Source organism: Podarcis erhardii (assembly GCF_964252035.2).
Source record: "Podarcis erhardii genome assembly, chromosome: 6".
NCBI lineage: Eukaryota > Metazoa > Chordata > Lepidosauria > Squamata > Lacertidae > Podarcis > Podarcis erhardii.
This window is the reverse complement of record NC_138510.1, coordinates 9,697,248-9,725,145: the sequence shown is the minus strand read 5'-3', so window position 1 is coordinate 9,725,145 and position 27,898 is coordinate 9,697,248. Positions and strand designations below refer to the sequence as shown.

Sequence of the window (27,898 nt, the reverse complement as noted above, 5' to 3'; positions counted from 1 at the left end):
CCAAGCAAGAAGCATAAGGCAAAAGCTATGCACAAACGGAAGTTCCCAGCAAGCTGTGCTGGAATGTAAACAGACATGTGACATACAGCAGCTCCACACATCTGTTTAGGTGAAACGGAACATCAATATCCTAACAAGAAGAGCAATACATTTGTCACCATCTTAGCTACAGGAATTTCCAGGAGGGCCTTACAAGGCACCACCCAACTGTATTAGGGACTCTATTCCAGATTTGTGTAGGATTTATTCCTCAGCATTTTCTTCTTCCAAAAACGTCCCACAAGGCAATGGAGGTTTAGGATTAGTGTTTATTTTCTCCTAGTTGGATCAGGCTTGGGGAATTCTCACCCTCCCCGGTGGAAGCAAGAAGCAGGATGGAAACAAATAGAGTCCTTACTAAGGAGTTTATTCAATCATCATGGTGAGAGACAAAGATATCCAGTCATCTTCCATTAATGGCATTGTTCACACTGAGCAACTCCTCCACTCCTTTCCAAGCAACAGCATTTCCTTTTACGCTGGCCGCCTGTGTTCAAGTGTCTCTGAGTCCTTTGTTCTTGCACTTAACAAACACAGCATTCTAGGGGAAGGTGGGTCATCTATGCTCTCCAGTGATAATGTGTCGGCTGGCTGCTCTGACTCTGCTTCCCCACCCCCTTCTCCACACTGGAGAGCCAGTGTGGTGTAGTGGTTAAGAGTGGTAGTCTCGTAATCTGGGGGACCGGGTTTGAGTCTCCACTCCTCCACATGCAGCTGCTTGGGCCAGTCACACTTCTCTGAAGTCTCTCAGCCCCACTCACCTCACAGAGTGTTTGTTGTGGGGGAGGAAGGGAAAGGAGAATGTTAGCCCTTTTGAGACTCCTTAAAGGGAGTGAAAGGCGGGATATCAAATCCAAACTACTCCTCCTCCTCCTCCTCCTCCTCTTCTTCTTCTTCTTCTTCTTCTTCTTCTTCTTCTTCTTCTTCTTCTTCTTCTTCCTAACACCTCCCAACACTTCTGTTCATCTGCCTCTGAGCTGTGATCTTCCTCAAAGCCCTGCTGTAATTCAATACTGCCTTCCTCTTCTCTAGAAGCTACAGTAGGGTTACCAGACGTCCCCGTTTCCCGGGGACAGTCCCCAGATTTGCGAATAAGTCCCCAGACAAATTCTAATGTCCCTGGGAAATGCAGCAGTGGCAGTCTCAGCAGCCCAGAGCAGTTGGCTCTGGCTGGCTTCAGGAGCTGCTCGGAAGTCCCCATATGATGGTGGGTGCAGGTGCTCTAAGATGCAGCTTCCGGGTTGCCTCCACCTTCCCTGACCTCAGCAACTAAGCTGTGAAGGAAGGCTTCATGCTGCCTATTGGAGCAGCCTCCCAACTCCTACTTGGGTGCAAGCAGGAGGGGGCAGGGATTTCTCAGTTAGGCAACGGGAAGCCTCCCTTCCCAGCTGAGGGATCCCCACCCCCTCCTGCTTGCATGCAAGTAGGAATGGGATTGGGGCTGCTCTGATGGGAAGGGAGGCGTCGCGCTGCCTGCACTCTCGGCCCTCCTCCTTTGCTTTCCATGCCTGACACACCGCGCACAGCTTCTCCACCACCACTACCACCACCGAAGAATGAACAACTCAGAGGCTGCCCAGGCTCATGGAGAAAGGAGATAGAAGCCTTGGAGGAAGGGGAAATGTTGAGGTCAAGGCCGTGGCTGCCTCTCAGCCACCGCCATCACTGCAGCATCAACGTCCCAAACGTGCAGTATTTATTTATTTATTTATTTATTTATTTATTTAAAGTGTCCCTGGATTCATTGAAAAAATCTGGTAACCTTAAGCTACAGGAGAAGGGAAGGTGATTACCATTCCTCCTCCTCTTCAATCCAGTCCCTGACAATCAGGCTACCATGCCAGATGGACATGCCCCATATGCCCCTCATTTCCCTCTACAGCACATGGAGAAACCGCCTTCTTGACCATTGGACCTACTACTGGTCTCACCTGCTCAATCCATCTTTGCATGCAGGGGATGTCCCTAACTCACTGAGGGTTTGAGACCCACTGGCTACACTCACCTGGTTTAGTTGGCCAGTCAGTTTCCTGGGATGTGGGTGTTGTTGCATGCTGACAGCTTCTAGGAGCCACAGGTGAGAGCAGAGGACAACTGATATGCGTAAGAGGGGATGCTTGTCTGTCAGTGATTGGACTCAAGAGGGCCAGATGGATGGAGAGTGGTGGAGATCACACACACCCCGGACGTGGCAGAAGAAGAATGCAGCATTGAAGCACAGCAGGGGATGGAGAGGGATGAGTAAGGACACAGCTCAAAAAGAGATGAACAAAATAGTTGGGAAGTGTTAGAAGAAGGGGGGGATTGAAGCAGAGCAGCCATTAATAATAATTTATTATTTATACCCCACCCATCTGGCTGGGCTTCCGCAGCCACTCTGGGCGGCTTCCAACAAAATATTAAAATATAATAACCTATTAAACATTAAAAGCTTCCCTAAACAGGGCTGCCTTCAGATGTCTTCTAAAAGTCTGGTAGTTGTTGTTCTCTTTGACATCTGGTGGGAGGGCGTTCCACAGGGCGGATGCCACCACCGAGAAGGGCCTCTGCCTTTTCCCCTGTAACTTGGCTTCTCGCAGTGAGGGAACCACCAGAAGGCCCTTGGCACTGGACCTCAGTGTCCGGGCAGAATGATGGGGGTGGAGATGTTCCTTCAGGTATACTGGACCGAGCCAGATGACACGTTGTCACTGGAGAGTATTTCTGATCCCCCTTCTCCCAGAACCTGGCGTTCCTTAAGCATGCAGGGACAAAGGAATCAGAGACATTTGGCCACAAGCAGCCACCGTAAGGGGAGATGCTGTTGCTGGGAAAGAGGGAGTAGGAACCCAGTGTGGAGCAATACCATGTTAAAGCTTGTTGCGTTCTTTTGTCTCTCACTCTGTGTCCAGGGCAGCTGTTTACCAGCTCCATCTGGTACGTTGGCTGAGACCCTATCTGCCTGCGGACTGTCTCACCAGAGTGGTGCATGCTCTGGTTATCTCCCGCTTGGACTACTGCAATGCACTCTACGTGGGGCTACCTTTGAAGGTGACTCGGAAACTACAACTAATTCAGAATGCGGCAGCTAGACTGGTGACTGGGGGCGGCCGCCGAGACCATATAACACCGGTCTTGAAAGACCTACATTGGCTCCCAGTACGTTTCCGAGCACAATTCAAAGTGTTGGTGCTGACCTTTAAAGCCCTAAACGGCCTCGGTCCAGTATACCTGAAGGAGCGTCTCCACCCCCATCATTCTGCCCAGACGCTGAGGTCCAGCGCCAAGGGCCTTCTGGCGATTCCCTCATTGCGAGAAGCAAAGCTACAGGGAACCAGGCAGAGGGCCTTATCGGTAGTGGTGCCCGCCCTGTGGAACGCCCTTCCAGCAGATGTCAAAGCGATAAACAACTACCTGACATTCAGAAGACATCTTAAGGCAGCCCTGTTCAGGGAAGTTTTTAACGTGTGATATTTTATTGTATTTTTGGTTTTTATGGAAGCCGCCCAGAGTGGCTGGGGAGGCCCAGCCAGATGGGCGGGGTATAAATAATAAACTATTATTATTATTATCACTATTAGGATTGAATGAAACTCATTAAAAAAATGACTCTCCTTGTTTTCTCTGCGCTTGCTTCAACTGGGGGAGGAATAGCTTTCCCAAAAACCTTGGCAGAGCCTTGACATTGTCCAAGCATGTGTACCTTCCAGCTGTCCAGCCCCACCAAGGAAAACCACAAAGTCCCCCTGGTCTCACCCACCAATATCTTTGAACCTGAATCTATTTGTTTCCTCTCATCCCATTCTTCTTCAGATGACAGCCAGCCAGCTTAATTATGCCGAGTACGTCATCAAATAACAACCTCCTAATAATTGGTTCTTTTTCTCCCCATCTGGTTAATTATACGCTAACAGAGCTATGCTGGCACTCCTTCCTAAGAAACAGAACGGCATATGTTATGTGGTGCATTTATAAAACTAGCTGTTAATTGTTCTTCTGCAATGGGGTGGGGACTCTTTTTCAGTCCAGGGGCCACGTGTTCTCCTGGGCAACCTCCCAGGGTCCACATGCCAGGGGTGCGCAGGGCCAGAGGCAAAAGTATCCCTGACAGGGATCGAACTCCAGACCATCTGCATTCAATGTGAATGCTCTACCGCTGGGGTGCAGGTTTTCCTCTTGTTTCCCTTGTGACCTATGCACCCCAGAGCAAGGGGCTGCCCTCTGGTACTCAGCTAAAAATAATAATGATAAATTTATTTGCATCATTGGATTCCGGCTTCTCTTACCCATCTCTTCCAAAACAGACTTGAACTCTGCGGTACGTACAGCAACATTTGCTTGTTTTATTGAATCATACTAAAATCAAAGTCCTGCACATAAAACTATATTTAAAAATCAGCACAAGTCTATCCGCTTATTTAAAATCAGAGCATCTTTCACAGATTTAGCTGAATGCCAGGAAGGACAAATCTGTTGATTTCTACTTTTCTCTGTTTCTCATTTTTTTCAGTCTTAAACTCAGTTCTCTACAGTTCTGAAGCAATTTGGAATTTACACATACACACACCTCTATCTATCTATCTATCTATCTATCTATCTATCTATCTATCCTCATGAAGATTAGTCAGGATTTTAGTGCAAATTTCTCCTAACGAAAACACAATTTTGTGTGCAGTTTGGCTAATAGACTCCTTTTTGCAAGCAATTTTACCTCATTGCTTTTTCAATTCTATTTCCAACAATATATGGATTATAATCAAACTGTCTCCCTGCATTTTGGTAATGATTGTTTGGTCAAAGAACTGGGTCGCAAAACTTGTGTGGCCCACCCACACATTCAACATAATATCTGAAGGGCATATGCTTTGGAGCAAATGAGTAAAACTTCAGTTTAGGAACATAAAATCAAATGAAGCGGGGAATAGAAACCAAACATAGCTCAGTAGAAGAAGTAAAAAGAAGTTAAAAGAAAGTGATAGTGGGACTCAGAGGAATACGAATAAACCTGGAGGTGTGCCATAAAAATAATTGAAACAATATTTCTCCAACTGCAATTTATTTCAAAACATTTTTTTAAAAGCATGTAGACAGTGTAGCAGGATATTGCAGGTAATGAGTGATTTCTAGAGCTCTTATAACCCAGCTGAACGGAGATGAGGGCCTAGGTGGGGTCTTGGAAAATGTACACAAACTTTGCCTTTGCTGGGCTGTTGCATACTTGAATTGCAATACACTGGAATCAGGGCATTACTCTTTTTATTCTTATTCCCATCACAGCTTCTATCTGGGTATGCTTTTTCACTTCTCGAATTAAGGAACAAGGGAAGTGGGTGGCGCTGTGGTCTAAACCACTGAGCCTAGGGCTTGCCAATCAGAAGGTCGGCAGTTCGAATCCCTGCAACGGGGCGAGCTCCCATTGTTCAGTCCCTGCTCCTGCCAACCTAGCATTTTGAAAGCACATCAAAGTGTGAGTAGATAAATAGGTACACTCCAGTGAGAAGGTAAATGGCATTTCTGTGCACTGCTCTGGTTCGCCATAAGCGGCTTAATCATGCTGGCCACATGACACGGAAGCTGTCTGTGGACAAACGCCAGCTCCCTCGGCCAGTAAAGCGAGATGAGCGCCACAACCCCAGAGTCGTCCGTGACTGGACCTAACAGACAGGGGTCCCTTTACCTTTAGTTAAGAAACAATCCACAATGTCTTTTGGTTCTGGTGGTCTGTCAGATACCTGTGAAATATCTGTGAAATTCAACCTTTTATAGGGCAAAGACCAGAACACAAACCATGCAGACCCAACACTTTATTACTGCAAGACACAGAGGTTGAAGGGGGGGACCAATTAAGAGAGAATTAGAGTGAAAAATAAAAATGCAACCGGGCAAATCATTTGGCAGCATGTATGCCAAGAAAGTGGCTGTTGTGTTTAGTGGGGTGGGAATGGGTATGATTTTATCCATTTAGCTTTGCATAAAAGTTAAACAGGTGAAAAGGCAAACTAGGGGATGGCAGCATTGTGGAAAGGCACAAAGGGGTTTGAAAACAAATGACTCCTTTGCAAACATTGTGGCTGGCAGGGCATGGACTGAAATTGTTGTTGTTGTTGTTTAGTCGTTTAGTCGTGTCCGACTCTTCGTGACCCCATGGACCAGAGCACGCCAGGCACTCCTGTCTTCCACTGCCTCCTGCAGTTTGGTCAGACTCATGTTTGTAGCTTCAAGAACACTGTCCAACTCTCCAAGGAGACGGGGACTGAAATTATTAGAACTAAAAAGTCATGTTCTTTGTTGAGCGGAGTAATTCGTAGAGAAAGGAAATAAATTAGGTTGTTGCTGGTTCTGTATTTATTTTCTGTATCATACCATCCTCCCCAAGCTGGTTTGCATACCCTCCAACATTTCCCTAAGGAAAACAGGGACGTCCCATTCCATAAAAACACTTTTACTATTTATACCCCACACATCTTACAGGGTTGCTTCCAACATATATAAAAACACAATAAAACATTTAACATTTTAAAAACTTCCCTCTACAGGATTGCCTTCAGACGGTTCGGGGGTTGGCTAGCTCCATACCCTCCAATATTTCTCCACTGAAAACTGGGACATCCTAAGGGAAAGTGGGACATTCTGGGATCAAATCAGAAACTGGGACGGCTTCTCTAAATCAGGGGTGTCCCTGGAAACTAGGGGCACTTGGAGGGTCTGGCTTTGTGAGGCTGGGATCTGATCAGATCCCAGCCTGACAAAGTGGTACAGGGCCCTGGGCCACCTTGTGAGGCCAGGAACATTGCAGCCCTGCAAAACAGCTCAGGGCTGGTGTTACACTGGCTGCAAGAGCTGGGCTGGAGTGTGGTGGGCTCCTTTCTCCCCCCCTCCCCATGCCCTGTGCCCAGCCCCCTAGCGTGTGTGCATTTAAACATGCACAGTTTGAACATGTTCTGCCACTGCCCTGTGCTGAACCACTGCAACTGAGGGTCCCCTGCTCTCCCCAGTTCCTCTGCTCCTAGTAAAGTAGTAGATATTTATATGATATATATACAGTGGTACCTTGGGTTAAGAACATAATTCGTTCTGGAGGTCTGTTCTTAACCTGAAACTGTTCTTAACCTGAGGTACCACTTTAGCTAATGGGACTTCCTGCTGCCGCCGCGCCGCCACCGCATGATTTCTGTTCTCATCCTGAAGCAAAGTTCTTAACCTGAGGTAATATTTCTGGGTTGGTGGAATCTGTAACCTGAAGCGTATGTAACCTGAAGCGTATGTAACCCAAGGTACCACTGTATATATATATATGAGTTGCGTGCTGAGGTCCCCCAAAACACCCCTACCCCAATAACTCACACATCACACATAATTTTTGTTTAAGGTTTTTGGCATAATTTTGGCCACAACTTTATTATCATACATATTGTGAATGGTTGCTTAGGCATTGGTTATGACTAGCTATCCCCCCCGCCTTGGGGGATAGCACTGACTCCCGGATTCCAGCGAGAGTCAGTGTGGAGGAACAAGATCAGGGCAACTGGGGCTGCGACACAGACCCTTCAGTTCCTCCCCGCATGCTCCTTGGGGTCTTACGCGGCCCGCACCCGATTCCAGGGGTTTGGACAAGGGGATGGTAAGCCCCAGAATTCCTTTAACGGAATTCCCGTGCAGCAGCAGCATTGGAGGGGCAGGCACAGCCAATCCATACCCCTCCACCAACCAATTTAACCAATGCCTAACCGCCAACCTTACAAGTTGTGACGATTTGCTACGCAGTAGGCAAAACCCAATTGGCACACACTAATCAGCCAAAAGGAAAAATTCCTACCAGGCCCTCGCACCAATGCGAACGACCCCATGACAGGCATAGCAAGGTCAAAGCAGAAGCCCATCAAGGGAGGGAGGGCGGGTGATCCACAGCGAAAGAGAAAGGAACAATCTGTGGACCTAGAATAAATAACCTCTGATCCCACCCCTAAACTGGCAACATCAAATTTACCCCAGTAACAACAGCCACCAATCTGATCCAAGTCCCTTGCAACAGCCTGGCTGGCAACTGAGGATGTTTTGTCCGGCCCCATCCGCAACACGTGCTCTCCCTTTAATGAGAACACGCTTTATCACCAGGGCCGGATTTAGGTTTGATAAGGCCCTAAGCTACTGAAGATAATGGGGCCCTTTATATGTCCAGCTGTCCTTTGTCAACACCAAATTGTTGCTGTTTTTGTGTTGAATATATGCTATGTGGCAATTTATGGACCTAATAGGTATCTAAAGCCATTTGCACATAACAAAATATGTATTATATCCAAGTAATTGTTGAACTGAAATACAATTATGAAGAAGTACAGTATATTAATAGTGGATTGGAGAGCCCAAGAGAGTGGGGCCCTAAGCTATAGCTTGTTTAACTTAAACGTAAATCATATTACCTTCTTGGAGGGGAACCAGCTGGTCCTTGTGAAACTAACTGCTGGTGGAAAGTGAGGGTTGGGGAAGAAAATGCTGCAATGCATTGAATTTCCCTAACTTTCCCTTGCAAGAAATATGAAGGCAAGGCATGTCCTCTCTTGGAAATGATTGCACATCCTGCTCAACCTTTATCTTTCCTTGCTATTTCATAGTCTTCCTGTATATTGAAATAGATATTTCACCTGAAGTAGATATTTCAATGTAGCCTTCACCCGCCACATAAGAGGTTTCTCATTCATTTTTCTAGGGCAACTTTGAAACACCAGAGATTGTGTTTCTGGAGTGATGATGGGCAAAAGAAACCCAAATCAGCTTCATCAGGCAATTGGAAACTGGGTGTAAGTTGGAGAAATGCTTTTCATCAGGACTGGAAATATCAATATCATTCCTTTCCTCGGCCACTTTAATTTCATTTTCAGCTCAAGCTCTCGCGGGCGCTATCCTAACGGCATTGGATAGATTGGCAGAGCAATCTTAGGTTTCAAAGATATAGGATTCTGGTATTTTAAGAGGGGCTGTACAGGAGTGGTGAAGCTCCGACCCAGGGGCCAAAATGTGGTCCTCTGAGTCTCAGGACTCACCCTGGGTCAAACCCATGCCCTGTGTGCCTTTGACAGACTGGAATGTATCCTTGGACCATGACAATACTCTTGCTTTTCTGGATGGGGGATGGAGAGGTTTGTAAATAGAAAACACCCTCCTTTCACATGGTTGGAATGCAGCCTACTGTACTAAAGTGAGAATCACATTCACAATTCTCAGAGCGGTTTAATAGTCAATCCCTTTTCCAAGCGAACTCTGGGAATTGTGGCTCTGTGAGGGAAACACGGGTCAACTCCTAACAACTCTCAGAGCCCTTAACAAACTACATAGAATTGTAGAGTTGGATCCCGAGGGTCATCTAGTCCAGGCATAGGCAACCTTTGGCCCTCCAGATGTTTTGGCCTACAACTCCCATGATCCCTAGCTAGCAGGACCAGTGGTCAGGGGTGATGGGAATTGTAGTCCAAAACAGCTGGAGGGCCTAAGGCTGCCTATGCCTGATCTAGTCCAACTCTTTGCAATGCAGGTATCTTTCACCCAATATGGAGCTCAAATCAATGACCCTGAGATTAAGAGTCTGTTGCTTTACTGCCTGAGCTATACTGAGCTCAAGAAACTGTTCCTATGCCAGGAATCGAACCCAGGCCACCTGGGTGAAAACCAGGAATCCTAACTGCTAGATATATACGGACACTGGCACCAGAGCCTGCAATAAACCCAGATGCCAACTTTGCTGCCACATACACCCGGACAACACCATTACTGGCCCCAACAACATCACACATACCATCTCGGGACTATTTAATTGCTCATCGTCTAACATTGTGTATGCCATCAAATGCCAACAGTGTCCTTCAGCTCTCTATATTGGACAAACAGACCAAACCTTACGCCAAAGGATAAACGGACATAAATCTGACATCAGGAATCACAAGACAGAGAAACCAGTAGGAGAACACTTCAATCTCCCACGACATTCTATACAAGATATCAAAGTAGCTGTTCTATTACAAAGGAATTTCAGAAACAGACTGGAAAGAGAAGCTGCTGAATTGCAACTTATTACCAAACTTAAAACCATGGAGAGACCTGGTCTGAACAAAGACATTGGATTCTTATCTCATTATACACGACAAAGCCATTTTTCACCTTCTCACCCCTTGCTTTTTCCTGTAAGACCTATTGCAGTCGTTAAGAGTCGTCAACAGGCTCATCACAGCTATCTGCCAATCACCCATTCCCACCACCCTTCTGAGTAATACCCCTCCCCACCTTCTCACTATATAGAAGGGTCTGGTGACTTCTGTTTCAGTGTATCTGAAGAAGTGTGCATGCACACGAAAGCTCATACCAAGAACTAACTTAGTTGGTCTGTAAGGTGCTACTGGAAGGAATTTTTTTATTTTGTTTTGACTATGGCAGACCAACACGGCTACCTATCTGTAACTGCTAGATATATAAGTGACTCTACAGTCTTTGGCTACTGAGCATGCTCAGTTGTCATTGGGCTGCTTTTCTGGGACTCCCCCCACCCACCCACTTTAAGGTCTTTTCCCCCCTAAAGGTTTTTTGCAAACCTTGGAGATTTTACCTAAGCCTGGCCAAACCTCTCTGTGATGCCAATAATCTACACTCGCCCTGAACACTGAAAGTAGCAAATATATGTACAGTACAAATGAATGGATGGATGGATGGACAGAAAGACAGATTCGGCTTTTAAGTATAATGAATTCAGCCTGCTGGGAAAGGTCTCCGTATTAGATTAACATTAGCCAGGCTGGTCCAAAATGGCCAGATTGTGTTAGCAAGATCGCAGTGCCCTTTAAAATTCTTGTCGTTTTATCAAGGGCCTGTCATTCTCTGTTCCTGCCTTGCACCAATTTCCAGTGACACTCACAGCTAGATATGTTGAACCCTAGGGCTCTCTGTCATCCACTTTGCTTCGTTCGGTACAAACTGGATGCATTAAGCAAGCCCTGCAGGGCTAGGAAATGATAAACTTATTGGTGAAAAAAATAAAACCACACACACACACACACACATAGAGCCTTGAAATCCTAACAGGAGTATCTGGGACTGATGAGCATGAGGAATTTGTGCATTGTGTTCTTCATAGGAACAGATCCTCCAAATGCCCCTATTTTCCAGTCCCGGATTTACAGAAGCCATCCCAGTTACCGATTTGATCCCAGAATGTCCTGCTTTTCCTTGTTGTTGTTGTTTAGTCGTTTAGTCATGTCCAACTCTTCGTGACCCCATGGACCAGAGCACGCCAGGCACTCCTGTCTTCCACTGCCTCCCGCAGTGGTCAGACTCATGTTGGTAGCTTTAAAAACACTGTCCAACCATCTTGTCCTCTGCCGTCCCCTTCTCCTTGTCCCCTCCATCTTTCCCAACATCAGGGTCTTTTCCAGGGAGTCTTCTCTTCTCATGAGGTGGCCAAAGTATTGGAGCCTCAGCTTCACGATCTGTCCTTCCAGTGAGCACTCAGGGCTGATTTCCTTAAGAATGGATAGGTTTGATCTTCTTGCAGTCCATGGGACTCTCAAGAGTCTCCTCCAGCACCATAATTCAAAAGCATCAATTCTTTGGCGATTAGCTTCTTTATGGTCCAGCTCTCACTTCCATCCGCTTTTCCTTAGGACGTCCCTATTTTCATCAGAGAAATGTTGGAGGGCATTGAGTTCTGCAACCCCCGAGCCAAGGAAATAAGTAACTATACAATCTTCAGAAGACATCTGAAGGCAGCCCTTTGAAAGGAAGTTTTTAATGTCCATTTTATTTCATTTAGTTTCTTAAATTTTTTATTTATACTTTTCAGGTTTATGCCTTTCACTGATTTTACGGTCATTTTGACATTGCAAAGCTTGACTTCCTCCCCCCCTCTTTATGCAGTTCCTTAAATTTATTTTTAATATCTTCTACATATCCAAATTAACTTATTTGGTCATTTATTCGCCTTCCTTAAACTTATACTCTTATGAAACTGCCAGTTATTACAATGATCCTGCCAATGTTTTTATCTGTTTACAATTTATCTGTAAATTGTATCAATAAACCCTTTCCATTCTTTCGGAAGTTTTTAAATGTTTAACGTATTGTTATGTTTTTATATGTTGGGAGCCAGCCAGAGTGGCTGGGGTTACCCAGTCAGATGGGTGGGTTACAAACAAAATAATAATTATAATTATAATAATTGAATAGGACATCCATCCTATTAATTAATAGGATGTCCATGCATACCCCATAAGCAAGCATTAAGGGGGTTTCAGGTGCACCCATGGTGGGCCCTATACCTGCCCCAGATTCTTCTTCCCTTATTACCCGCTGCATTGAATCCAGTAGCTGAAATTGGGCTAATCCCCTTTCCAAGCCACTGTCAGCGCCCCGCCCTGTCACCTGATTTTATCGTTCTATTTTGCTGTTACGTTAGGAGGTTCGCAATGCACCCTTGGCATGAGCCTAGCAGAACGAATGCTTGCAAAGAGGCAATACACATTTTTCTTCCATTCCCCCCGCAACACGCAATATATGCACATGTCCTGGAAAATCTGCCAGTGCAGCAGATCTACGTGCCCGGCAGACACACTCTCCTGCTTGAGACACTCACAATCAGCTCATTTATAGGGGACTTATGACCGAGGAGATTCACCGTATGACACGGGATGGGGGGAGAATGCTTGCTGCTGATAGGCTCTCCCCCAAGTGAACAGCTGTTTCCTCGTTGGCCATCTGTCCCAAGCCATGCTGTTATCAGATGGAAGTTCACGTGCTGTGAAACTAGGCTGACTTCTTTGAGGGGGTTAGGACAGCTCCTTTATTATTATTATTATTATTATTATTATTATTATTATTATTATTATTTCCCTCCTGAATTGTTAAGTAGGAGGAAGGAGGTACAGACTAGGCACTGAGATGGGCAAGCTTGCATCTGTGACACAAATCATTTTGCTGTATTAAATTCACACAGGCACCCCCTCGATAAATATCCCTTGCCCGGTTTGCAAACAAGGCGTATAGAAGCTTCTCATGCAAAACATACTGTTCTAAATCGTGCAGGGAGCTTCTGCGTGTAGCGAGCAGCCGATTGCTTGCAAAATGGGGAGAAGCGAATTTAAGATCAGAAGAACAAGAAACTAGGAGAAATGAAACAGACAGGTCCTTCCATCCCCAGCTCCAGCCCATAATAATTGGAGAATATTTAACTCTGTAATCACCAAATTACTACAGTGCGGGAGTCTAGATGCTTGTCCTTTAAAGGAAGCTTAAATGGGGCTTCACAAAGCCCAGCCTGAAATATCAGGTCGTGTGATGGAGCCAGCTTCATCACTTCAAATTAGATTAACTAGGCAGCAGGGACAATATTAAGTTGCAATTTGCACTTAATGTACATGCATCATAGAATAATGGGCTGCCATTAGGGCTAAACCTGTGCCTGAATTACATTTTCTTTTCTCTAGCTCTGCCAATGGAGCCTGTTCAAAAACTGTGACTCAAATCGCTTGCCCGTTTCTAATACTCTTGGGACCAACTCTTTCTGAATTGTGTGCCGCTGCCTCTCATCCTAAGCCAGATGCCAGGGCCCCCATGATCCCAGCCAGGTCTAGCAGAGCTGAGACCTCCCCAGTCCCTTCTCATTGTGCAACTAAATTAGTGATTCTCCATTTTCAATTTCCACCATGGCCCGCCAGGACACTGCATTGATGTTCCAGGGACACATGCCATAGTTACATCCCATTTGGATTACTGCAATTTCACTCTACACAGGGCTGCCTGTCAGGAGTGCGTGCAGGAGCCAGGCCCTGTGACTGGTAGGGCCTTGCAGGATTGGGGCCTTCCTGAGCTTGGCCTGGAACAGGTGATGATAATAATAATAATAATTTATTATTTATACCCCGCCCATCCAGCTGAGTTTCCCCAGCCACTCTGGGCAGCTTCCAATCGAGTGTTAAAAACAATACAGGCACTCACACAGGACCTTCACCGCCTTCACTGGTTCTGATTTAAACGAGAGGTAGAGCTGGGTGTCATCTGCATACTGATGAACACCCAGCCCAAACCCCCTGATGATCTCTCCCAGGGGTTTCATATAGATATTCAATTCAAAATCCTTTATTAGGCATAGCACACCACACATTGACAAACAACATATACAACTGTATAAAATACGAGTACAGCAAACACAATTTATCCTAGTCCTATTCTTAACTCCCAGAAATTAATGTACGTGAATAATATAATACAATTTAATATGAAATAAAAATACAACACAGCAACGTCACCTACCATTAGAAACCACTAAATCTCTTTATCATGGCCCATTCTTTCATCATGGACAGCTCTCAAAAATTCGGCCACTATTAAAGTAACTTGATCATCGCCATCCGCCAGCATGTCCTGGACCGTTGGTTGAGTACAAATCTGTTTTTTGAATTTTAGGGCCTCATATAATTGTATTCTGGCATAACTACCAAAATCACAGGAGAAGAATATATGCTCCAGAGTATCGAGTTCCCTTTTCCCGCACCTGCAGAGACGCTCAGACTCTGGGATAGCTAAATATCTTCCTCTCACTACCACCGAGGGAAACATGTTGAATCTGGCCAACATAAACAGCCTACACGATTCATGATTCTTCAGATTTGTCATGTATCCCTTTTGGAAATCTCTACACAAAGGGAGATTTAAGTGAATGGGAGAGCAGGTGCTGCACTTTGCAACCTCAAGCATGGCGAGAGCACTTTTTTCTGTGAGAGTCTTCCTAATAATTTCCCATGTATCTTTGGGATCAGAGATTTCAAAGTCAGTTAGAATGAGCCCTATAGAATCCAGTTTTCTCCTACATATCAGTGATAGATTGTAGATTGCACTATCACTTAAGAGATCGTAAAGTAGAGAATTAGGGGATAGGGCTCTATAATGGAGGAAGATCCAATATTTCAAGGTCCTCAGCCATGCTCTAACTGATAAAGGCAATATTCCCAGCTCACAACATATTGTTTCATATTTTGCTGAGTTTGCAAGTCCTAATAATGACCTCAGAAGGGAAGCGTGAAATTTATCCAACCTCTTGAGGTCACCTGAAATCCACACTGGTGTGCCGTAAAGAAGTTGGGCACACAGTTTCATATCAATCACTTGCAATACAGCTGGGATGAATCTGTTTCCTACTGGAGAAAAAAAATAGGATTTTATATGGTGAGCTGTCACTTTGGCCTTAGCTATAGCAGCACATATATGTGTATTCCAATTCATATTATTTTTGAATGTGATTCCCAGATAATTGAAGTGCTTAACTTCCTGTATTAGATGTCCATTAATTATACATCCTTTTGGGTTCCCTCTCTTTCTGAATTGCATAATCTTTGTCTTCTCATAATTAATTTTGAGATTATTAAGAGAGCAGTAGTTTGAGAAACTCTTAAATAATTTTTTTTAAACCCAAAACAGAGAGTGAAATAATTACAGCATCATCTGCATAAAGTAGTAGAAAGAATGGGCAATTGTTTAAATAAGGAGTATGAGTGGTTGCGTTTTGAAGGAATAATGGTAGGTCAGATAAAAAAAGATTAAATAGGGTAGGGGCCAATATACAGCCTTGCCTAACTCCACGATTATTCAGAATAGGACCATATAGATATTAAAAAGCATCGGGGGAGAGGAAGGAACCCTGAGGCACCCCACAAGTGAGAGCCCTGGGGTCTGAACACTCATCCCCCAACACCACTTTCTGGACACAGCCCAGGAGAAAGGAGCCGAACCACTGTATGACAGTGCCCCCAGCTCCCAGCCCCTCTAGACGGTCCAGAAGGATGTTATGGTCGATGGTGTCAAAAGCTGCTGGGAGATCCAGCAGAACTAGGAAACAGCTCTCACCTTTGTCCCTAGCCCGCCGGAGATCATCAACCAGCGCAACCAAGGCAGTTTCAGTCCCATGGTGGGGCCTGAATCCTGATTGGAAGGGATCCAAATGGTCCGCATCCTCCAAGTGAGGCTTGACAGAAGACTCGTAGCACCTGGTGGCAAGGGCTGGGAGGGGTACATAAGAGCAGCATTTCCCTCTGGCTCTTTGCCACAGCAACACGCTACACACCTAGCCGTGCTTCGGCTTCCTGACTCCTGGACCCTTGGCTTCCTGACTCTTGGTTTCCTGACCCTCGGACTCTTGGCTTCCTGACTCCTGGTTTCCTGATTCGTGGACTCTTGGCTTCCTAACCCCTGGACTGTTGATTCCTGCTTCCCGACCTCTACCCAGCAGTACCAAGCCGGGGCTCTGACTGCCTCTAACCCGGACCGTGACACTGCCTTTGAAAAGTGCTCGGAAACTTCTGCTGGCTTGAAGACCGGCAGCCAGATTGCTGAATGGAGATGGTTATACGGAGCGTATTAGAACAGCTCCTCTGTTCTACCAGTTGGTTTCCAGGTGCAATTCAAAGTGCTGGTTATGACCTATGAAGCCCAATGTGGGTTAGGTCCAAGCTCTCTGAAAGACCATATTCCCTCATATAAACCTGCCCAGGTTCCGAGATCTTCAGGCAAGGCCCTTCTCTCGGTCCCGCTACCCTCACAGGAATGCATGATAGGAACACAGGAGAGGGCCTTCTCTGTGGCTGCTCCCAGAATTTGGAACTCCCTCCCTAGAGATGTTAGAGAGGCTCCCTTCTTGCTGTCCCTCTGCCAGCAGATGAAGACCTTCTTGTTCCAACTGGAGAACTGACTGCTTTTAATGAGGGGGTTGTGCTGTGCTGTGTTTGTTATAATTGCCCGTATGTTTTTAATGGATCAATTAGGGTTGCCATGTGCCTTCTTTTTCCAGGACACATCCTCTTTTTCAGGGGTAAAATTTCTGTCCAGCTGGATTTTTTAAATTTGCCAAAATGTCTCTGGCTATGCTTTCTGGATAAGACATAGACATAACTAGTGGCTGAAGACTTGCTTTCCTCTTCTCTTCTCCCGCCCCGCTCAGCAATATATCACAGCTTCTATAGCCTGCATATAATAGGGGTAGAAGAAGAAGAAGAAGAGTTTGGATTTGATATCCCGCCTTTCACTCCCTTTAAGGAGTCTCAAAGCGGCTAACATTCTCCTTTCCCTTCCTCCCCCACAACAGACACTCTGTGAGGTGAGTGGGGCTGAGAGAAGTGTGACTGGCCCAAGGTCACCCAGCAGCTGCATGTGGAGGAGCGGAGACACGAACCCGGTTCCCCAGATTATGAGACTACTGCTCTTAACCACTACACCACACTGGCTCTGGCACTACACCACACTGGTATTGAAACTGAGAGTCATTATAGCGTCCTCCTTTGTGCTCTTCAAAATATAGCAACCCTAAAATGTGTGTGTTTGTGTTTAATTGTTTTTAATGATTTTTAAAACATCTGTTCTTAGCAGTTCTTATTATATTTGTTAGCTGCCTTGAGTCCCTATCAGGGGAAAAGGTGAGGAAGAAGAAGAAGAAGAAGAAGAAGAAGAAGAAGAAGAAGAAGAAGAAGAAGAAGAAGAAGAAGAAGAAGTAGTGGTGGGAAGGTAAACGGCATTTCCGTGCACTCTGGTTTCCATCACGGTGTTCTGTTGTGCCAGCAGTGGTTTAGTCATGCTGGCCACATGACCCGGAAAGCCATCTGTGGACAAAGGCCAGCTCCCTCAGCCTTTAGAGCGGGATGAGCGCTGCAACCCCAGAAAGAAAGAAAGAAAGAAAGCTACAACCCATGCAGAAAAAAGGAGGGATGTTTCAACTTTTCACAGTCAATTCTGTATGTGCGAAATTCAGGTGATCATGCTCCTTTAGCTACAGATCTGTGAGCAGATCAGCATATATAGAAATATATATAGAAATATATAAAGAAATAAACGTCACATGCCAGTTGCATTTATTTTCCTGCATTGTCCACACAAACATACACACACACACACACACACACACACACACACACACACCCCAAGACAGATCAACGTCTTCCCTCTGGCCCTTTTCCTATTCAAAAGCCCACTCCTTAGGGTTTTTTTTTTTTTTTCATCTGCAAGGGGAAAAGATCAAGATCTTTCCTCAGGCAAGTGGAAAAGCAACTGAGGATGGAGGCAATTTAGAGCAGAAAGACAGCCAGCTGAGAAAGTCTTGCTCCTAATTCTAAGGGTGTGTTCACGTTACTGGCTTAGTGCTGAGTCCAGACCCATTTGATTCAAAGCTCTACTTGCAAAACTTTCTTCAAGCAGAACAAAAACAATCAAAGATGCATCCAAAGAATTCCATGCATGTCCAGAACAGGTTAAGCATCTTATAAATAACTGTACTTCTTCCATAAATCAAAACTGTGTGTCTCTCTCTCTCCTGTTCCAGCCTGTATTAGCCACATCCTGCCTAAGGCACAGTAACTCCTAGACAGCTTCATTATCACATCTTACTCCCACTCCGGCTGGGAACAAAAGACCAAAGGCAACTCCATTGAAAATGGGTGATTTGCAATTGAATACCTTTCATGTGATCTAAGGTTAAACACTCCCGTGTTAGCTAGCAGACAATAATAACAGTTAATTATCAAACCATCTAGGAGCTCAGAGAGCTTAATATAGCACCACAGAAAAGCTTTCGGTAATACACGTGTAGACATTCTCCATTTCAGTGTGCATTAAGCAATTATACTTAACGGAGCATGTGTTGGGCAAGGTAGAGCACCTGATTTGCATGCAGAAGGCCCCATATTTGATCTCTGGGACTGCGAGAGACCCCTGAGTCTGAAACCCTGGAAAGCTGCTACTTGTCAGTGTAGACAATACTGAACTAGATGGACCAGTGTTCTGAATTGGTATAAGACAGCTTCCTGTGTACGTATATGTGTTGTATTCAAGCACAGTGAATTAATTGTGCTCAGTTTCTGTAAATAAAGTCCCCGCATACCCCTCTCCCTTTGAAAGAGGAATCTTGCCTCTAGCCTATATTAAGAGCCCTGCAAAGGAATTCTGTATAACCCTGACAACACACCTGTTTAGTTACCGACATTCCTGGCCAAGGTTCAGCAGCATGAACTGTGTCTGAGTTAAAGTGAACAATGGTCTTCTATGAAGCATATTCAGGAGAACCCAGCTCATAACCTGAGCATACAGAGACATGTCACACTCCATAGCTCTATTGACTAGGAGAGATTTCTAGGGGGGCTTTTGTAACGGATTTTGCAAGGGAAGGTTTCAGACACTAGAAATGTCCATTAGCACCTGCAAATAAATGCCGGGTTTTTTATTCCACTGGAGGAGTTTGATGCTCTTCACAGCTACGGAACAAATGACCCCCTTCAACAAATGCATGTCATTGTAAATCCTTTCGTACAACAACACCCTCTTGACAGGTACAGCTGTGGCACACTCTCTTCCTCTGAAAAGTCCAATGCTCAAAGCAGACACTGCCGAAAAGAAGCACCGACAACATCTGCAGCAGCAACAAGCTCATCAAAAAAAGGAAAAAAAGTTGTGACTTTCTGTTCTTTTTAAAACTCACAATCAAAGTGTCATTAGCAGGATTCCTTTTGTATCTCTATCAGTTAAGTCGGGGCGCTCCAACTTTTTTTGCATAATCTCAGAGACAAGTCAGATCCCAGCTACAAAATGGAACAAAGAGGCAGAATATTTTTTAAAAAGGTGCATCTCTTTTGTCACTGAAAATTTAAAATTGTGGGGCAGGGAAATGAAGTGACATCTATGTATTACAGGCTGTTTGATGGAAATCATCCATTGAAGGAAAATAATTCAACCCAAAACTGAAGTGTCTTTTATATTTTAAAAGGGGGGGGAGGGGGATGGTAACCATGTTAGCTACATTGCGTGCCGCATTGATTTAGGGTGGCAGCAAATATTGCAGATGGCCTGTTTAGTAGTGTAGGACTGTAGAGCTGGAAGGGACCCCAAGGGTCATCCAAACTTACCCCCTGCATGACAGTAATCACAGATAAAGAATCCCTGGCAGGTAGAACTCCAATCTCTGTTTAAAAACTTCCAGTGAAGGAGAGTCCATCACTTTCTGAGGTAGCCCATTCCACTGTCAAACTGCTCTTGCTGTCAAAAAGTTATTCCTAACATTTAGTCAAAATCCACCGTGTTTCCAGAGTACAAAAGAGCAGAATGAAGCCATGTATAGCAGCAACAACAACAACCTGTTGTTGTTGTTTTGTTACCTCACCCATCTTGCTGGGTTTCCCCAACCACTCTGGGCAGCTTACAACATTTCTAAAAACATGCTAATGCTCTCTGCTTTGGTCATGTAAATAAATAAATAAGGTTGCATCGTCCAACAACATCTGGGATGACCAGCAGCAGACTACACCAGACATGAAGGGGCTATGCCCCTCCAGATGTTGTTGCTGAGCTGCAAACTCCCACCATTCCTGCGCCATGCTACTTGAGACTAATGGGAGATTGAGTCAGTGTGGTGTTTGGGCCACTGTGGTGTAGTGGTTAAGAAGAGTGGACTCGTAATCTGGTGAACTGGGTTCATGTCTCCGCTCCTCCACATGCAGCTGTTGGGTGACCTTGGGCCAGTCACACTTCTCTGAAGTCTCTCAGCCCCACTCACCTCACAGAGTGTTTGTTGTGGGGGAGGAAGGGAAAGGAGATGGTTAGCCACTTTGAGACTCCTTAGGGTAGGGATCACCTTGCCAACAAAGGTCCATATAGTTAAAGCTATGGTTTTCCCAGTAGTGATGTATGGAAGTGAGAGCTGGACCATAAAGAAGGCTGATCGCCGACGAATTGGTGCTTTTGAATTATGGTGCTGGAGGAGACTCTTGAGAGTCCCATGGACTGCAAGAAGATCAAACCTACCCATTCTTAGGGAAATCATCCCTGAGTGCTCACTGGAAGGACAGAACCTGAAGCTGAGGCTCCAGTACTTTGGCCACCTCATGAGAAGAGAAGACTCCCTGGAAAAGACCCTGATGTTGGGAAAGATGGAGGGCACAAGGAGAAGGGGACGACAGAGGATGCACTTCACATTTAGTGGTAAGCCTACCCAGTTCCCACTTTCCAGGGGTGCCAACTATAGGGGGCTCAGCACCCAGACCACAGGGCCCCTGACACAACTTCCAGTGCTTTGCAAAGCACTGGGGGTCATGTTCGAAAGGCCTCGGAGATGCTGTCCGAAGCCTTCCGAGAACTCAGAACCCAACTTCTGGTGGCACACGCACTGGACACCCATAATCTGGGGCCCGTCGGCTCTTCTGACTTTCTGAAACTCTACGTGAACTGAAACACAGCCGCCCTTCGAAATTCACACTTCTTCGAACATTGTGATGCAGTTCTCCAGCCAAGGTATGCGTACAGATCAAAATGCATATATAATAGGGTAAAGTTAGTGAAAGTAACATGCAGAGATGCATTTTATGAGGGAAAACTGCTTTGCAAAAATACATATGTATGTATACATGTACAAAGGTATGTATATTGGGGAAAATTGCAGTAAGATACAGGTGAATTTTCATGAGGACTTGTTTCGGCGGGTGGGAATCACACACTGACTATTCGTTGGAGGTTTTTTAGAGCAGAGAGGTTGGGTGACCATCTGTCATGGATGCTTTAGCTGAGATTTCTGCATTGCAGGGGGTTGGAATGGATGACCCTTGGGGTCCCTTCCAACTTTACAATTCTTTTTTTTTAATAAATATTTATTAAAGTTTTAACAAAATACAATGAAAAAAGAAAAAACAGAAAAATACACAAAACACAAGAAATAGATAAACATAGAAAAAAGAAAGAAAAAATCCATTATTCTTTTTCTAACTTTGAAGCTCATATCCTTATTTTCTTGACTTCCTCACACCTCCCCTTTTGTATTCCCATTTACATAATCAAATCAGCAAATCCTTACCCTCTTTCCATTTATCATCTTTAACTTTATATCTTAACATATCACAACTCCAATGTTATCATCCATGAGTTCATTTTTGCATACTCTTTATAACTTTGTCACTAATACCACTTATTTTTAATCCACCATCATTTTAACATTCATAAATTTTACACTGTTTCTGTAGATAGTCTTTAAATTTCTTCCAGTCCTCTTCCACCAGCTCTTCTCCCAGGTCTCGGATTCTGCCAGTCATTTCCGCCAATTCCATATAGTCCATTACTTTCATCTGCCATTCTTCCAGGGTGGGTAGATCTTGTGTCTTCCAATACTTTGCAATGAGTATTCTTGCTGCTGCTGTAGCGTACATAAAAAAAGTTCTATCCTTCTTTAACACCAATTGGCCAACCATGCCCAGGAGAAAGGCCCCTGGTTTCTTCAGGAAGGTGTACTTAAACACCTTTTTCATTTCATTATAGATCATTTCCCAGAAAGCCTTAATCTTTGGGCACATCCACCAAAGGTGAAAGAATGTACCTTCAGTCTCTTTACATTTCCAACATTTATTATTGGGCAAATGATAAATTTTTGCATGCTTGACTGGGGTCATGTACCACCTGTACATCATTTTCATAATATTCTCTCTTAAGGCATTACATGTCGTAAATTTCATACCGGTGGTCCACAACTGTTCCCAGTCTGCAAACATAATATTATGTCCAACATCTTGTGCCCATTTAATCATAGCTGATTTAACCATTTCATCCTGCGTATTCCATTTTAACAGCAAGTTATACATTCTTGATAGTATCTTAGTTTTGGGTTCTAGTAATTCTGTTTCCAATTTTGATTTTTCCACCTGGAAGCCAATTTTTTTGTCCGAATTGTAGGCCTCTCTTATTTGAAAATAATGAAGCCAATCTCGCACTTTATCTTTTAATTTCTCGAAACTCTGCAATTTCAATCTGTCTCCTTCTTGTTCCAATATTTCCCAATACTTCGGCCATTTGGCCTCCATATTGAGTCTTTTAAAAGCTTTTGCTTCCATTGGTGACAACCACCTTGGAGTTTTATTTTCCAATAAGTCTTTACAATTCTATGATATTTATTATTATTATTATTATTATTATTATTATTATTATTATTATTATACCCCACCCTCCCTGGCCAAAACCAGGCTCAGAGCGGCTAACATCAAATGTATAACACATTGACATAAAATCGAGCAATCAATTAAATACTTCTTAAAATCAGATCAGGATCAGAATAAAATCCAAGCAGATGGCAACCCGCAAATTAGGGTTGGGGACTTTAAATGCTCACCACGCCCACCTGTTTGCGCTAAATTTATTATTTGTACCCCACCCATCTGACGGTTTTGCCCCAGCCACTCTGGGTGGCTTCCAGCATATATGAAAACATGTGGAACTGGGGAGAACTCAAGAGAGAAACCAAAATTGATGGATTCAGCCATCCCTAGGCACAGGTTTGCCACCCCTGGAACCTTGGAGTGACAATCCAGCATGGGCTGTTTTGTTCTTCGTAGGTGGTTCTTCGTGTTCTAGGTAGAAACACACGCTTCGAAAGATCCAGTTCGCAGTCTGAATCCAGCACCTCTTCTGACTGCCGATGTGGCAGCTGTGGCCAGCAACACTTCCCGTCACTGTGCATACATTCCTGATGTGACATGGGACCCGATCATGCAGAAGACGTTTGTTTTCCTCCCACCAGCAGCCCTGCATCATTAATATATGAATGGAGCCTAGCTGCTTCCAGGCAACGAAATCCAGCTCTAGGGTTTTGAATTTTTTGGTTTCGTTTCTCACATTTCTATCCCACTTTCTTCCAAAGAGCTCAAGGTTTTATCCTCACAACAACCCTGTGAAGCAGTGTAGGCTGAGAGACAATGACAGGCTCAAGGTCACCCAGTGAACTTTGTTGCTGAGCATCGATTTGAACCCTGAGCTCCCAGGTCCTGGTCCAACTCTCTAGCTACTGCACCATGTTTACAAGTGTGGCCTGCAACAAATTGTTGCAGTAGCACTATGCATTTTCCCGTTCACGATGCCAGCCAGCCACACCCTCCCTCCTCTGAGATATTCCATTTCTACTTCCCTCTCCTAGTTTACTCACTTCCACCACAACCACCAGACGCTCGATATTCTGTGACAACTGAGTGCACTTAGCTGCTTTGGGGGTTTCTTAAACGTTATTGGTACTTCTGCAAAGCTTGGGGTTCCTCCAGAATTGCCAGTGCCACCCCCTTGTGTGCAGACGATGCCGTTTTCAATAGAAAAAGGTTCCACACTCAGCTCTTAACTTTGAGAATTGAAGGCGCAATGATTGCTTGCTTAAGTGGGCTGCAGAAAAGAGCTTTGCACGATGCTTTAGAAGGAATGATTCATAAGCTTCGGAAATTATGGTTTCAAAATTCATTTCGGATATACAAAGCCAGCTGATTACTTTAATTGTGATGTGTTCCCTAAATGTAATTTGAATGTAACCTGAATGTAATTTGAATACATAGCTCAGCTGACTGCTAGATTTATTACAAAGGGTCGTCTTTTTGCCTTAACCCGAGTGAGCTTTTCCCATGCACTTGATAGACTTCTACTTTATGCAGCTAAATCAAACTTGTTGTCTGTTGATATCCTCCTTAAACCAAAGTACTTGCAGCACTCCTGATTGTCATGCACTAGGTAGTGGGGGGCACCCCCCCCCCATACAAACAAGGAGTAGGAATATTATAATGGGGAAGAAGGGAGGGAAGGAAATTCAATTTGCATTTTCCATCAAACAAAAGCTCAACAAAACTTTAAACGGCAAACAATAACATTGTTTCCACCAACCACCTATTGTGAATTATTTCTGGGGGGATGAGCCAACAAACAGTGTCAGAAAAGGGGAGGATGAGAGTCTCTTGCAAATTTGTTACTCCTCAAAATTCTCCTGAGGAGATTTTGCTCACAAAAATGCTTATCAATGTCATATTTTCAACAACAGAACGGAGCCTCAGGAACATTTTACCTTATTACCTAATATCACCATATTACCTTTTACCTAATTTCAGTGTGAAATTAATGCCATGTGATTAAGAATCTCTCTCCACTTAGTGGAGAGCATTTGAATTCATGCCTTCGCTATTGCCCAGGATCCCATTCTGTTGGTCTTTAGAGGGCCATCTTCAAAGTTCTGAATATTCAAGGTGCAAATTAAATCATATATGCTACGTGGTGCTGAATAACAGCAGCTAAGTAGCCAAATGAGGCTACTGAGAAATAAGAGCAGATCTACACACAGGGGGAAAAAAGCTATAAATAAGTCAGAAATTAAATTGTTATAATGAAAAAAAACCACTATGTAAGATCGCAAATAATTTTTTTTTGCTCTCCAGCACCACCTGGTGTTGCATGTTTATAATGCATTCAAAGCGCTGTTTTTTGACTAATGTAGCTGAGTCCTAAGAAGCATGCTTAAATCTAACCATCACTGGGTTAGATTTCCCAAAAACTGGAAGGGACATCATCCAGACTGACCCCGCAAACCCACAATGATAATATCACATCAGTGGACTTTGGAAGAAAGAAAAGGTTGCATAGATGGCTTAATAATTCTAAAGCATGGTTTTGCTCACTAGCTCCATTGACTCGAATATGTGTAAATTATTTTACAGTGGTACCTCAAGTTACATACACTTCAGGTTAAATACGCTTCAGGTTATAGACTCCGCTAACCCAGAAATAGTACCTCGGGTTAAGAACTTTGCTTCAGGATGAGAACAGAAATCGTGCTCTGGTGCTGCGGCAGCAGCGGGAGGCCCCATTAGCTAAAGTGGTGCTTCAGGTTAAGAACAGCTTCAGGTTAAGAACGGACCTCCGGAACGAATTAAGTACTTAACCCGAGGTATCACTGTATATTAATTTAGCTCCGCTAACACACACACACACACACACACACACACACACACACCTTGACAAAAGAGGCTTACACTAGTGAGCCCTGAGGAGCAGACTATTAAAAAAAAATTCTTTTCTTTTTTTACTGCCATTTGTCTTTCTGCTTGTGTGTAAAATCCTGAATTAGCACTGACAAGACCTCAGCCTGCCTGGCTCAATTACAATCTCACGTCTGCTAATATGATTGCAGGGAAGCACATTCCTGCATGATTAGATGGCCAGAGTGTCACACTGGTGTTCAACTAACCAGTCAAACGTCCCACCTGTCTCATCAGGAGCTGATCCAGGCTGGCTTGATGCGGTGCAATGCTGGTGTCAAAGGCATTGCTGTGTTTGGGTGGCCTAATAAGAGAGGATTTCATTGTTGGGTTGTCAGACAACTGGAAAAATGACAACAAAAGCCTTGAGTATATGTCACATTTGTTAGCAGGAATCTACACAAGCAAGGCTGGATTTTGGTTTGATGAGGCCCTAAGCTACTGAAGATAATGGGGCCCTTTATATGTCCAGCTGTCCTTTGTCAACAACAAATTGTCACTGTTTTTTGTGTTGAAAATATGCTATATGGTCATTTATGGACCTAATAGGTATCTAAAGCCATTTGCACATAACAAAATATGTATTCTATCAAAGTAATTGTTGAAAAGTCCATATAGAATGTAAAGTCCATGCAGAATGTAGGCACCCTATATATAGAAATGAGCAAGCAGGCGGGGCCCATTACATACCGTATTTTTCCATCTATAAGACGCCCCCATGTATAAGACGCTTCCCTATTTTGGGGGTATCAGATTTAAGAAAATGGGGGGAAGATGTATCTGTGTATAAGATGCCCCCTAATTTTTGACATTATTTTTAGGGAGGAAACCTAGTCTAATACATGGAAAAATACGGTACATTATAGGAGCCTACACAACACAAAACACTGTTGCTGTATGTATGTTTTCTTTTTATTTTTTATCTTATATTTTGGAAATGTACATCCAGTTTTTTTTCCTTTAATTTTTTTTTTGGGGGGGGGCAAGAGAGTGGGGCCCTAAGCTATAGCTTGTTTAGCTCATACGTAAATCTGGCACAGCACGCAAACATTTTGTACGCAGGTGCCTTTGTCATTGACAGCGTGTGCTGTGGCGAGTAAATGGGATAGATGAACTAGTGTGGTTGGATTAGTGTCATTGGAAATTCTGCTCAATATTGATCCAGAGTAGATCCCACTATATAGTTTGTTTAGTCGTTTAGTTGTGTCCGACTCTTCGTGACCAGAGCACACCAGGCACTCATAGAATCATAGAGTTGGAAGAGACCACAAGGGCCATCGAGTCCAACCCCCTGCCAAGCAGGAAACACCATCAGAGCACTCCTGACATATGGTTGTCAAGCCTCTGCTTAAAGACCTCCAAAGAAGGAGACTCCACCACACTCCTTGGCAGCAAATTCCACTGTCGAACAGCTCTTACTGTCAGGAAGTTCTTCCTCATGTTTAGGTGGAATCTTCTTTCTTGTAGTTTGGATCCATTGCTCCGTGTCTGCTTCTCTGGAGCAGCAGAAAACAACCTTCCTCCCTCCTCTATGTAAATAAAGTTAGCCTGATTCGAGAGCCAGATTCTGCAACCGCCCAACACCTTGACCTCACCCTCAAAGGTGCATTCCTCCACTGTCTCCCGAAATGTCACTGCAAATGGAGGGGAGAGTGCATCTGACTTGGGGAGAAATCTGGGCGTTTGTGTGAAAAAGTGCCATGGAGATATGGGCAGGGCTAACTGTGCGTGAGTGTTATGGGTGATGAACATTGCTTGCAGCAGTAGAAGTACATGGACTGGCTCTCAGTGACATGCCTGTGTGCGTGTGAATGGGGATAGAACTGTATGCATAATTGTGCTTCAAACATTAAAAGCCACACCCACAAACTATTGTGGGTGTCTGTTTATTTATTCTCTTTCATTCCAGATAATAACCAAGGTTATCTTCCTAAGACACACTGCCCTCTATAGGTCCCACTGGCATACTGCAGTAATACACCAATCCAAGCTGAGACCAGATATGAGCAATCCTTCGCCAATGAAATTCAGGTTATTGACTCCTTCCCCCGCAA

The 27,898-nt window shown here is 44.4% G+C and overlaps 1 long non-coding RNA gene across 1 annotated transcript in view; it reads left to right on the top strand.

Annotated features, from left to right (window-relative positions):
- The window catches only part of LOC309345223, a 434,352-nt gene that overhangs the window by 381,008 nt on the left and 25,446 nt on the right, over positions 1–27,898 (top strand). The window contains exon 2 of the long non-coding RNA XR_014158113.1: positions 17,529–17,611. This is a non-coding gene — a long non-coding RNA (uncharacterized lncRNA). The remainder of the gene's footprint in view (positions 1–17,528; positions 17,612–27,898) is intronic.